The sequence below is a fragment of the Dermacentor andersoni genome, chromosome 2 (assembly GCF_023375885.2).
Source record: "Dermacentor andersoni chromosome 2, qqDerAnde1_hic_scaffold, whole genome shotgun sequence".
NCBI classification, from domain to species: domain Eukaryota; kingdom Metazoa; phylum Arthropoda; class Arachnida; order Ixodida; family Ixodidae; genus Dermacentor; species Dermacentor andersoni.
In genome coordinates this window covers 2,465,817-2,479,957 of record NC_092815.1, presented here as the reverse complement: position 1 = coordinate 2,479,957, position 14,141 = coordinate 2,465,817, and the positions used below count along the sequence as shown (strand labels likewise).

Genomic DNA, 14,141 nt, shown 5'->3' with positions numbered 1-14,141 from the left:
CTCTGGTTATTTCGTTTTTGTCTCCTACGCGGATATGCTGGCTGCCGTCCGTTCGTGGCAGCTACCCTCCGCCACGTGTTCACTAGGAACGCTGCCGGATTATCAGTACACCGCCCGTTCATCAACTCATCGCATGTGTTAAACAGTCTACAGCGCAAGCGCCATCGCTGCCAGTGGCGGCACCCCCTTCCGGACAACGTTACTGGACTAGCTTCAGTTGTCAAACTCTCCGCCCGCGCGCTTACAGCCGCTGTCGCCACTTCTGTGACAGCCGCCAGATGGCAGCGCCGTTGCATCGAGTTCGTCAGCGAAGCTACAGACGCCTCGCCGCAGCCTTGAGTTCGTGCGTACGGGCAGTTTGCGCGTGTTTCACGCTCGCTGGCGTTCTCCCCTGTCCGAATTAGTGATACCATGAGAAAGCGGTATCCTCCTACAGCAATAAGATTTATCGGGCCATTTGGCTCATACTGAAAAAAGGGTAAACTGAGCGAAAGGAAGAAACGCATACAGCGAAGCGCAGAAGCTGCGTTTCTAAATGACGTGTGTTTCTTCCTGTCGTCTTAACGTTTCGCGCAGTTTAGCTCAGGAGCCTGAAGGTCTGGCCAAAGTGCGCGATTGTAGGATGATCTTCATTCCCACCGAAGCGTCTCACCACGCCAAAGACGCGCTACAAAAAGAAAGATGTGGTCACTCTTCCAACACACAAGCCACAAAAAATAAAAAAAGCGTCGGCTGTTTCACTCCGTGAATATGGTTAACCAGAGAAGCTGAAACGTGTGGCCCTGTGTTTATCACTGGGTTAATCCCGAGGGTTCATTAAAGTATTTCTCAATTATGAGGTTACACACACAATCGGCTGCGACGGAGAGAACGACGTCACTGACGGTATGCCCGCAGTCCGCCGTTGTCGCTTGCGTTCGATGTCTCAAGTTTACCGGCGGCGTGGTTAGCAGCCGTCGCCCGCCATTTGCCGCTTGTGATTCTTCGAAATTAAATTTCTTCAAAATTAAATCTGTCCGTTACTTAAGACAATGAGTGGCTCATGGTCCTCCCACGGGCTATCCGCGCCGAGATCACGGTCCGACCTATACCCAGAAACTTACACCCCGAAAACAGCAGGGGCAGACGACAAGCGAGAGGACAATTCCTCTTTAACCAAGCCTTGGCGAACCGCGAAAGGTCAGCTTTTGTGGACGCGGCAGCATACGCGGGAAACAAAGCTTTCGCAGTGGCGGTTGTGGATGGCCGCGGATCCACAAGACATGCAGCCACGGTAATTGCAAGGAAGCCTGAACGGGCGAACAAGTTGCTCTCACCGACGACAATCTTTCTCACAACAACAGCGACTCCCATAGCCGCTATCAGAGCTTTACAAAAGGGCACGGTCTGCGCGAAGGCTCTCAGAATTGTCACAAAGAAATAGATTAATAACCACGTCATATACTGGTTCCCGGCACACTTAGGACCGAAGCTCGGCGACGTCCCCAACCTTATCCAGGCGGCACACGAGGATGCGCGCGCGCTTACAGACCGCGCGGCTTCACCCAACGACTCGGAGAACAAGGACGCCCCCACTACATACCATGAACTCACTAAACACTAATACCTACAACGTAGAGAGTATAGCACGCTCACTCGAGCTCAAGCGGTTACAGTCACAATGCTACAGACAGTCACATATTCCACGCAAAACAGACTACACCACTACATGCCTGAGCTCTACGACAAGTCTTATTGCACCAATTGCAATACATCCCTTAACGTCTACCAGTAACTCTGGCCGTGATCGCAAGCTCACATAAACTCCGAACCGGACAAGCGCAAGTTTGAAGAAGCAATGCGGAGCGATCGAAGAACTCGCTCCCCAACTCTGGGTCGTCCAGCAGGTCCACGACGCTGCCAGGAAACTCAACCTCCCGGTTCCGTCGTGGGAGAAGCCCACTCCATGAGAGCCCAAAGCTCTTCTGGCCTGCAGGACCTTGAATAAAGTTGATTTCCTTCCTCCATTCTCCCTTAAGCAATGGCTCATACACCCGTAAACGCGGCCTCCCCATTACGACGACAGAATTGAAATTCTACGCTGAAATGATGAACGGCAACGGAGTCATCTGTGGAAGACAACGACTACGAAAGCGGGAGCAGCGGCACGAGCGCGTGCCGTGGATTTCGCAGAGAGTTCCCGGTCGGCACGAGGAATCGCTCTGTTCAACGCCGAGCAAAGCGTCGCATTGCTGGTAGCGTTCCTATAGCCGCCTATGCAGCCAGGTACGCAGCACGTCGGCATCGTCTGCTTATATTCTTAACAAACTCGGCGAAGGCTAGCTTCGCGGATGACATGCTTGCTGAAATTCGCGGTCAACAACGAACCACAGAATACACCAAGGCTGCAACGAATGCTTGATCCGGCCCGGCCGCGTAGCCGGCTCATAGAATAAAGAACAACTTTCGAGAAGGGAATCTGTACCTTCCACAGTGGTTCGAAAATAAGAAGTGGTAGCGCATGGAACTTAGTGGGGCGCCCGACAGATGGCGCTACTTAAACAGTAGGCGGGACTTTAAGTAGGCGGAAATGTCCTTTTTTTTAGTACAATATTCAATATGGCCGCTTTATACCGGTGGCGTACGCTGGGTACGCGCCGTGCTCGCCTCGCTGGCTTTGCGGCACGCCTCAGCTGCCGCGTTTTAATGGCCAGGAGACTGAAGAGCCTCTACTGACGCCCCTACAAACAAGCCACAAGTGAGTGAACAGGACGTGCGACTTTATTGGCAGAAGAAAAGCAGTGCACCTTCTCATACAAGATCAGAAATAAAATTTGCATGTCGAAATGCGCTGAAACAATTAACGCGAGCTCGTAAACTGCTCACTTTCGTCGCCGCACATGGCGATCTGGTAACGAGCGACAATCAGTAGCGCAAGCAAATTGGGCAGTGCACCAGCTATTTGCATCGACAGTCGCCGTAACTTGCATTGCGAAGCAATCGGGTGACGCAAGGCATCTGCTGCCGCAACCAACACAGCGACATGGACTAAACGGCATTTTAGCGTTCCCGCCTTCCCAACCTGCACGTTTCTTTTTGTTCTTTCGGGGGCCGCTAATGTGTAACTCATTGGTGCCCCACATTCTCAATGTGGGCATCACCATTTTGCAGCCACTTTTGCAGGCCTTTCCACCCATGTGGCTATCAACTTCGGACCATGTAATAACGTGTGCTGTCTCCGCTCACGCCACATCACGGCTGATGAAGGCCCACAAGCATAATTTGCCGGCGGCTGCAGCAAGAAATGTCGAATGGGGAGAGCACCAATTACGGTGCATGTAAATTGGGAGTCTTTGTCGCTGTGTGGACTGCAGGAGCAGATGGTTACCTCGGGAGACTGTTGCCCATGCAGCTAACCAGGTCGCCACATCGAAGAAACATAACACGGCGACCATTATCGAATTAGACTCTGCATTCAATCACCGCATAAGGTTCAGACAATACACTGTACATTGGCTAAGATCCGCATGACAACAGTCGCCATTCACGCACTACAAGTTGCATACAGCACATTCAGCTATCCGACTTCAGGCATAGTGCTTGCCTACGTCGCACATGGTGGTCTAGTAACGAGTGACAACCAGCAGCACAAGCAGATTGGACAGTGCCCCACCTGTTTGCACTGACAGTCACCGTAACTTGCACTGCAAGTCAATCGGGTGACGCAGGCACCTGCTGCCATAGCCAACACAGCGACATGAACTACCCGGCATCCTAGCGTTACCTCCTTTCCTACATGCACGTTTCTTTTTGTTCTTTCGATGGCCACTAATGTGTCGCTCACACTTGGTGCCCCACCTGCTCTCAATATGGATGTGGTCTGTTTTGTGGGAATCGCCATTTCGCGGCCACTTTTACAGGCCTTTCCACCCATGTGGATATCAACTTCATACACTTCAAACCATGTAATCATGTATGATAGTCTCTGTTCACGCCAAATCATGGCCAAAGAAGGCCACAAGCACACTTTACCCACGGCTGCAGCAAGAAAGGACAAACAGGGAGCACCAATCACAGTACATGTAAACAGGGAGTTTGTGTCACTGTGTGGAATGCAGGAGCAGGTGCTTACCTCGAGAGGCCGTTGGCCAATACAACTGAACAGGCTGCCACATCCCAGAAATGCAACACGGCAACCATGACCAAATGGGACAACGTTGAAACAAGATTATGCAATCAAATCACTTCAGCATACTCTAACATAACGCTCAATCTATACATTGGCGCTATGCATTGGCTACGATCTACATGACAACAGTGAGCATACACGCACACGGGTTGCTTGCGGCACATTGAACCGTCCGACTGTAGGCATAGTGCTTGCCTTAGTCGCACACTGCAGACTGGTAACAAGCAACAACCAACAGCGCAAGCAGATTGGACAGTGTGTCCCACGTGTTTGCACCGACAGTCGGCGTTGAATATGAGCAACTTGCATTGCGAAGCAATCGGGTGATGCAAGCATCTGCTGCCACAGCCAACAGCGACATGGAGTGCCCGGCATTTTAGCGTTACCACCTTTCCAACCTGCGTGTTTCTTTTTGTTCTTTTGCATGCCACTAATGTGTAACCCACACTTGGTCCCCCACATTCTCTATATATGTGCATGGTCGGTTTTGTGGACATCACTATATTGCAGTCACTTTTGCAGGCCTTTCCACACATGTGGATATCAACTTCATATACTTAGAACCATGTAATTATGTATGAGAGTCTCCGTTGACGCCAAATCATGGCCGAGGAAGGCCACAAGCAAAATTTGCGCACGGAAGCAGCAGGAAAGGACGGAACGGGGAGCACCAACCACGGTGCGTGTAAATTCGCAGTCTATGTCACTGTGCGGACTGTAGGAGCAGGTGCTTGCCTCAAGAGACTGTTTCCCAATGCAACTGACCAGGCTCCCACATATGAGAAACGTAAAACGGTGACAAGTACCAAGTCGGTAAGCGCCGAAACCAGATTCTGCAATCAATCACTTCAATGTAGCTTGCACAAGAACACAGGCTGTCGAGCAAGAATAGCAATCTGAATGAGACTAGGAATTCAATATGGGAATGAGAAAGCTTGCATTCAAGAACGAAGCCACTCTACCTTGCAAGCACTGAAAGCCAAGAACATTAACAAAAGTTAAATGCTACATAGCACACAGTGTAAAGGTTAATGCAAGACACGCCAATGCCGCATCAGCTATTTCAGGAGAGGAATTGCACATGGTAACATACACTAGAAAGAACTGCAACACATATGTTATGCTACTAGACAGTGATTGGCATTAAGTATGAGCAAAGAATCGGTTGACCTTTAATGTTTGTATGAGGAATAGGAATGATCTCTAACCAAAGTGTGGAATGAAAAAGCTTGCATTTATTGAAACAAAATTATACTTGGCAAGAATTGGCAAGGCCAGGAAGCTCACTAAGGAAGGGCAAGCTGACAGAACACTCTTAGCCAGCGTCGTCTGTGCTTGTTTAGAGGTTGCAGGTACATCTGAAGAAAAATAATTTTTGTTGTTGAGGTACCTAGATGACTCGGCCAATATTCGTGCTGGTGGAATGATGACGTAGGCTCTTTTCACTCTTGAAACAGTCGTCCGTAGACTTGATATCTCATCCAAATAATTCTGGAATGGCTTCTTTGTTCGTGGTCTTGTGAATTCAGCTCCAGCCCCTTCCTGTTGGTGTAGATGGGGGCTCCCGTGATGACCAAGATGTACTTGGCACAGACTCTGTTGGGGGCAGAACAATGGCACATGAGATGCAGCAGAAATTATCCAAACTCATGTAGTGTTTTCTTTTATGTTCGAACTAATTATGCTGAACTGTAAACATGAACAAATGTTCATATCATCTGCTACAAACAAATGACATGTATCTCAAGACTAGCAAGCCAATACAGCATATATCAAGCATATTTATTTCTGAACCAGGTGTTGTTTACCTTGTAGTAGCTGCCAAAGTCCACACAATGACCTTGTTGTAGCAGGCAGCAGCTTCTGTTTAGTGCATGGAGTGTGTTGCTTTATACTGGTGCCATCCTCATTACTGCATGTCTGGAACAGAAATTTTTACTGCATTAGAAATTGAATAAGCATAATTTCGCAATATAAAATGCGAAAAGGTGCGACATATACGTTGCAATAGTTTGTGACTACAGAACACATGAAAATGTACACTGTTTGTTCTAGGGTGCTTAAGCAGCACGGTAAATAAATACGGTTACTCTCCGTAAAGTTGATGTCTGCGTAACTACAATGCATGTCAACAGCCCAAGTATTATTAAGATCAGAAATGAGAACATTTGTGCGTTCGTTTATACACTAGAAGTGATCACACTGCTGATTTCACAAGCAAATAGATGAAAGACATGAAGCTATTAGAAATGATGCATTCTTTTTGTGCATGAAGGGGATGCACCGCTTCACTACTGCAAAAATAGATGTCCTGAGGTAATCCAAACGGAACAGCAAGAACATTTGGAACCAACAGGCACGAAATATGGGTGAATTATCATGTGTGCAACTGTTTAATACATTAAATTCAGTACTTTAGCTTCAGTTTATCAAAATGTTATTCGGTTATGTGAACGAAAGAAGTTGCCGACGGACTCGAAAAAAAATATATTGATAGGGCAACTCAGTCACTATGGCTACGGCTACAACGAGATGAAAAATGTGATGCGCGTTCCGATATCGTTTCTCTTTCGTGAATGTGTGTATAATGATGGCCTCGCAACTGAAAGTTCATTTCGGAAACAGCAACGGAGGGTCCTGACGGCCCTTATGTAATGCAGCATCTAGTTCGTTAACTTACCTCCGCCTGTAAGTTAACGAGACGAATAAATTACATAGCGATTGAAGCAGTGATGTTAAACGACTCACCGGTATTGCTGTCCCCAGTCGCAGCAGGACCCGGCTCCCATTTCGATGCAGACGTGTTCCACATGGCTCACGACTGAAACCTAGCTTTCAGGATTACACCCCAAGTTAAATAACGCGAGATATCGAAGCGCAATAAGCTGGTGTTAGCACAAAATAGCCAACCAATGTACGAACCAAGGAATCCGTACCTACCGTGCACGCGAACATACCGGTAAAAATTTTAAATCCAGGCCAGAGGTCACGTGGGAGGTCGATGATGCTGAACGCTATTTTGCGTTTAAAATGACAAAAAACAACAAAGCTGGTAATGAAAAGTACAATATAAAATTAGGAATTATAATTTTGTAGTCTTTATCATGCAATAAAAACGCTTCGTTTACTGTTGAAGAAAGTTTGTAGGTTAAAATTGCGCTTACTACGGCGCCTCTAGCGGGAGATAATGTGCTCAAGGGGGACTATTTTTAATTGGTGTACTATGCCTGTTTCTTTAGCAGCGCCGCGCGGTCGATTTTTTCGCCCTCTGTGGCCATTTGTTGAACTTGAGAGTGTGCGGGGCCTGGCCGGCTAGTGAGGAAGTGAAGTCGGGCGCGACTGCAGCGCCACGAAGGCGCGGGCGGGTGGCGGTTCCGCGCAACGGCGCCGAGTTTGAAAACTCAAGCTAGTCTAGTAACGTTGCTGCCGGAATCGCTCTAAAAAGACCGAAAATCAGCTGCTGAGTGGGATTTGCGCCCGAACCTTGCTCCTATTCACACTTCTGTTCTTCACCCTTTGGTGAGTGCGACGCAAATACATAGCTTCTGTAAAAAAAACCTCTTGGCCGCAAATCCCAACTGTAGTTTTCTCAGCTGTCAATTCTGTTGTGATGTATGTTGATAATTTGACATTCCGCGTCCGAATAGGTTGTTTTGTGCCATTTGGGAGGGATACTGCGTCGTTTTCACCACTATGGTTTCGTCCAGGCTGCCCTGCGACTAGGATATGCGTAGGCGCTCGACTGGCTTTGGCTGTGTCGTGTATATGGCTCCTGCTTATCTGGGCTGGTGACGTTGAGACAACTCCCGGCCCAGATAAATTTGACCAAGTTCTCGCTGCAATTAAAGAAATGAGGTTAGCCAGTGAAAATTTTCAAGAAGAAGTTCTTGGAAAAATCAAAGATGTTCAACTGAGCGTGACAGAAATCAAACGGCGCTTATCTAGGCTAGACGAAAGCTCGGGCGCTGTCACTAACATCTCTAAGGAAGTCAAAACCTTGGGCTCGATGCTGACGGAATCGCAAGACAGGCTTCAAAGCATAGGAACAACTCAAACAAGACAGTCTAGCAAACTTGTTGATGACCTCAATAATAGAATGCGTAGAAATAACTTGATATTCAAAGGCATTGCTAAGCAGACAACGGAAACATGGAAAGAAAGTTTGTAACCAAGAACTTGGGAATCTCAATTGGCGAAATCGAGTGAGCCCATAGAATAGGAGAACGAAGGGAGAACAACACCCGCCCGGTAATTGTGAAATTCTTAAATTTCAAAGATAAGATCTGCATTCTCAAAAAGGCCCATAAACTGAAAGATCTTAAATCTGCTTCCGTTTGAATTGAAGAGGACCTTTCACCTAAGACGCAAATTATTTGGAAGCAGCTTAGAGACTTTTCTCGAAAGACCAGACATCCTGGTGAGCAATAAAAACTCTTCTTTGATAAACTCCTTCTTAATGGTACCCTGTATTCATTCAACTCCACCAATAGAGAAGTGAGAGCTCTTCCCAAACGCCACTCTACAGATGGGGCTGCTTTTTCGAAAAACGGTATAAAAGAAACGACTGCTCCCCATGAAGGTGACGCGGCCACTCAGGACAACTGACTACAAAATAAAGGGATAAATTCAGCGTTGTCAATTTTGGTGACAAATTTCCGTAGCCTCCTTCCAAAGCAAGATAATTTCTGTTCTTATGTAGAGGCATGCTCAGCTGACCTGGTGTTAGGATCAGAGACTTGGTTATCTCCCGATGTTAATAATTCTGAACTATCCTTGTCCAGCCAGTTTTCATTATTTAGGAAAGACCGCATTACTTCACGCGGTGGTGGGGTAATAATCGCCGTAAAGAAAAGCTTGCAAGCGTATGTTGTTGATACGGGATCGTACCTGGAAATTTTGTGGATTGCGTTACATCTGTCACCGTCTGTAGATTGTGCCGTTGGGGTGTATTATCGCCCACCTGATTCACCCGAGGAATTTCCTGAACACCTGAATGAATCTTTAACTCATATTCAGAACAAATTTCGACGCGCACCAGTATTCCTGGCCGGTGACTTCAATTATCCGAATATTGATTGGAAGACATGCGGGCCCCTCCACGGCACGAGAAAGCGTATGCTAGAATGTTCTGGATGTGCTAACACTTTTCAGTCTGCACCAAATAGTTTCCACACCTACGCATGGTCACTCGCTCTTAAATCGTGCGCTGACAACGCAACCGGAGAAGACATCTGTACGCGTATTAGATGGTGTCAGTGACCACATGATACTGCAGTGCGATTTTACAGTAGTCAGGAATAAATCAGAAAAACAAAAACAAGTTATATTTGATTATACCAGAGCAAATGTTGGCGCTCTCGTTAATGAACTGTCATTATTCTCTACAGATATTTTCCACTCTTTGAATATGCGGGATGCAAATGAGAACTGGCTCCTAATTCGTGATAAACTAACTCTGCTGAAAAATAAACACGTGCCTAAGGTCACCATTGCGACATCTACAGAAAGCACATGGTTCACAACGCACGTGAAACGATGCATAAACAAAAGGAAACGCTTCTACGCAAAAGCTAAACTGACAGGATCTGAACACGACTGGAACACTGGAACAACTACCGCACACATGCGCAACTGTGCAAAAGTGAAATTGAATCAGCGAAGGTCAAGTTTTGTAACAGTGACCTTTTACACATGTTCAAAAACAATCCTCAAAAATTTTGTCGGGTTGTTAATCTAAGTTACAGTTGTGGGCTCACTGTACGTCTCCGCGCACGGCGTCGCCAAGTGGCCCCCGAGAAGTGGAGCCTCACGACGCGGCACGACGGCGTACGGCGATAGACCCACCGCAGGTTCGAGCACCGAGCCGAAAGACCTGGCCGGCTCTGGCCGTACGCATGGGCGCTCTCCCAGGAACACAAGGCGTCCAGGACAGTTAGGGTGTTTATTGATCACAAATGGCCAACAGGTACCAGACTGCACCCAAACACACGGAGTACACTCGGCGCCCGCGGTTCCCGATGGCGAGGAAGGCGGGTTACACGCCGCGTCGAACAATGGTTTGCGCGCGCGGGCCGAAATGCGTTCGCAAACGCTACCTAGCGCTTTCCGTCACCGACAATGGTCTGCGACGGTTCGGACACGCAAAATGTGACGCACTGAGCACCTGCGACTACCGCAAGGGCGGAACGCAGAGCCACTCAACAAGCCACACTTACGCAAGCTGACAAAGCACGTGAACATCCCCAGGCCGGGGCGTTGGGGACACAAATAGCTGGTCGCTCACGTACCTTGCAGCTTGCCTCTCGTGACCGGCGCTCGTCCCTGTCGCGGCACGACTCCCCCGCGCACGGCGATCGTCCCCAGTCGGGGCTTCTTCCCTACGTCACGCCCCCACGACCCAATCGCAGGGCCACGTAGCATGACGTCGCGGGACGCGGTCGCGGCGCCCGGGAAAACGGCGCGCGGTCGAGGGGCAGGCATTTGGGAGGGGGTTTCCTCGCAATGGCGAATAAGGGCACATTCACACCGGCGACTTGAGGAGGTCGCGTGACCATTTGCGACTCGCAATCAAAAAGCGACCGAAGGCGACTGATGCTCACACCGGCAAGCCCGGCTGAGCGCGACCCGCAAGTCGCAATCCCGGAGATTATCGTTCTCAGCGAGAACTCTCGGAATCTACGCGGAATTTGAACGCGACGCCGGAGGAGGCCGGATGTAGACACACGAAAGATCACTTCCGGTGCGCCGCTTATTGGTTTATCAGTATTGCGACCACGGTCGCGCGACTGAAAAATCGCGCAGAGAGCGACTGGCCCAAAATGGTCGCTTTTCAAGAAAGGCGACCGTTTGCGACCATTTGCGACTGGTCGCTTTGCGACCAACTTGGTCGCGCGACCACTGTCAGTCGCCGGTGTGAATGAGCCCTAAGTCCGGAGCCTTAGGCACAGCAACGACTGCGCCCCGGTAGACCGAAGGAACTCCCACACAGTTCAAACTCCTCATAAATAAAGAAGGTAATCTTCTTACTTCCCTTGAAGTAGCAGAGGAATTTAATCAATTTTTCTGCTCAGTGTTCACTCATGAGAGCCCCTTACCTACTGACCTTCAATTTCCAACGCTGCACTCAACTATGCCTGACGTAACTGTCACGCCAGAAGGTGTATATTCTGCCATAGACCGTCTCACCTACTAATTCGGCACCCGGCTCCGATGGAATATGTCCTAAATTGCTAAATATAGCAAATCCAGTAATATGCCCCATCTTAGCCGCAATTTTTCAGCAATCTATAGATACGGGGTGTGTCCCAAACGACTGGAAAATTGCGCGTGTCATACCCGTTTTCACATCTGGTGATGCCTCTAACCCGTCAAATTACAGACCAATTTCGCTAACCAACATCAGCTGCAAATTACTAGGGCACATAATCTTATCGGCCATCATGAGCTATCTGGCGAAGCATAACTTCTTTTGTGCGGATCAGCACGGCTTCCTCCACGGTCGATCTTGCGAAGCACAACTGTTCGAATTAATTACTGACCTTCATTGCGCTGCTCGTGCTCACTCTAAAATAGACGCCGTACTTGTAGATTTCCGCAAAGCGTTCGATAAAGTTCCACACAAATGTCTAATAAAAAAATTGACAATCTAAACATTAATTCGAAGGTTATTCTTTTGGATGAAAAATTTTTTGCCCAATCGCTACCAATCAGTCTTTGTTAATGGTCATTCCTCAACCCTCTCCCGCGTTAAATCTGGAGTACCACAAGGGTGTTTACTCGGACCTATCTTATTCTTAGTTTTATATTAATGACATAAGCAATAACCTGAGTTCTACGGTCAGATTGTTTGCAGATGATTGCGTGATATACAGGCAAATTAATGAGCCTTCTGATTCACTCCAGTTACAATCGGACTTAGACAAGATTAACAATTGGTGCACGCAATGGCAAATGGAAATTAATACCGCGAAAACAAAAGTCGTGACATTTACCACAAAAATTTACTCCTAACCTTGCCATTACACTCTAAACAGCATGACTGCAGAATCGGTACCTGTTATAAAATATTTAGGGATCCATTTAGCATCCGACCTTTCATGGAGCATTCACATAGATGCGGTCATTAACAAGGCTTCTAAAACACTAGGATTTCTCAGACGCAATCTGCCTTTAGCTAATGCAGACACTAAGATTTTAGCACACACGACATTAGTGCGCTCGCAGTTGGATTACGCCTCTTTGATTTGGAACCCGTGCCAAGCATACTTATAACAAAATTGGAGTCTCTTCAAGATAAAGGCGCTTGATTGGTATCAAGGAACTACTCGCGTACGGCAAGTGTGACTGAAATAAAGAAAGCTCTCAAGTTACCTCTTCTTTAAGGACGTAAAACGCTTTCCATTGTTGTTTTTTCCACATATTGTATCACAGCCACTTTTCCTTTGCTATGTCCCGTCTCACGCCAGCGCATCGCATATTTCCACGCATTGACCACCAACTCAAAGTCGAACCCATCTTTGCTCGCACTAACCTCTTCTTTCGTTCGCCGCTCGTCCTAGTCATCCGTCAATGGACTCTTCTGCCTGGCACCATTGCATCTGTCATTGATTACGAAGCGTTTGTAACCAGCCTGAAACGTCACCTTGAGCTGTAACCTTCATCCTTCCCCTCTCGCCACTTTATACATGTGTGTATATATAACGCTACTCTCTGTAACAATTGAATGTCTTTTGATGATATTGCTATGTGTGTTTATATTTTAAGTTTTTCTTTTAAGCATGCTGTTAACGGTCAGTGACTTCTGTACACATCATAGTACTGTGTTTCTTTGTACTTACTGTTGTCCCCCCCTCCCCTTTGTAAGATGCCTGGCGGGCCTTTAGGGTATTTGAATAAATAAATAAATAAATACTTAAATAAATAAATTAGGTAGAATGTGCGCGTTGGTGCACACCAATCTGCAACCACGCGTCCGGAAGTGTGCGGTCAGAGCGAAGTATCTCGAGCCGCGCTGTGTTGTACCAAAGCCTGTTATTGAAGCATCGGGCGTTTCATATATCTTGCCGCCCAACGCCTTCTCTATAAGCCTCGTGCACCGCCTATAGAGGCGCCACCGAAAGCCACCTAGCGGGCGCTTCCAACAGAACGCGCGGGAGCAGTAGCAGACGACAACCCTTTGCAGTAAGGATGGCTGAAGTTCACGGCTGCGATTTCTCCTTTGTTCGGGTGCCCGACTGCTTCTTCTGCGGTGACAGCTGTAGGGAAGAAGCTGACCTCTGTGGTAGCTGGTATGAACACGATGTTACCGGTGTTACGTGCCAGGTGCGCCCCGCAGACAAATGCCATGGATCCCATCTACGTGAAGTGGAGCTCATGTTAACTAGCCGATAAATTTTGTTGAGTTATGCGATGTCTCGATCGTTCTTTTTAGATTACACCCTGGCCGTAATGCTGCTTCTATATCTCAATAATGAGCACCCGTCGTTAGTGCAGACTTATATCCAACAAATCCGCACGGTGCGATGTCCGCATATGCCGTTGTAATTTTTCTGCCGATAAATACATGTGACATCGCCGAATAAGTGCAGTCAAAGTCGCCTCAAGAAGAGTAATTGCAAATTTATTGATGGAAACGCGTACACTAGTCAAAGAAGTCACCAAACGCACGGGTAAATGAAAGCGCGTGTTAGTGCTGTACCGCCGATGCAATTCTACTGCATACGCCGATGAACTGCCGTTCCCGCTGCAGTTTCTGCAATCTTAAATTCCCCAAGGGAGCTGCGGTTAGAAACGTACAAAGCTAAAGTCTGACTAACTTTTCAGTACTTTTTTTATGTCACTAGAGAGAGATGCCACATGATATATTTAAAGGTAGGGCAGCGCCAGCCAAAGCAGATGAGCGCTGGCGGCAAGGCGGAGTTTAGTCCTCTGCGGCGTAAGCATAATAACAAAGAATTCAGTTGAGTACAAAATT

The 14,141-nt window shown here is 47.7% G+C and overlaps 1 protein-coding gene and 1 long non-coding RNA gene across 6 annotated transcripts in view; one reads left to right on the top strand and one right to left on the bottom strand.

Moving 5' to 3' along the window:
- Positions 1-14,141, top strand: part of LOC126543059 (parathyroid hormone/parathyroid hormone-related peptide receptor-like) — a 1,023,923-nt gene that overhangs the window by 543,999 nt on the left and 465,783 nt on the right. The window lies entirely within an intron of this gene.
- On the bottom strand, positions 5,688-7,014 carry LOC140215901 (uncharacterized). Its single transcript, XR_011892494.1, has 3 exons — positions 6,917-7,014; positions 5,977-6,088; positions 5,688-5,764 (listed from the first exon to the last, which is right to left on the bottom strand). It is a non-coding gene; the product is annotated as an uncharacterized lncRNA (long non-coding RNA).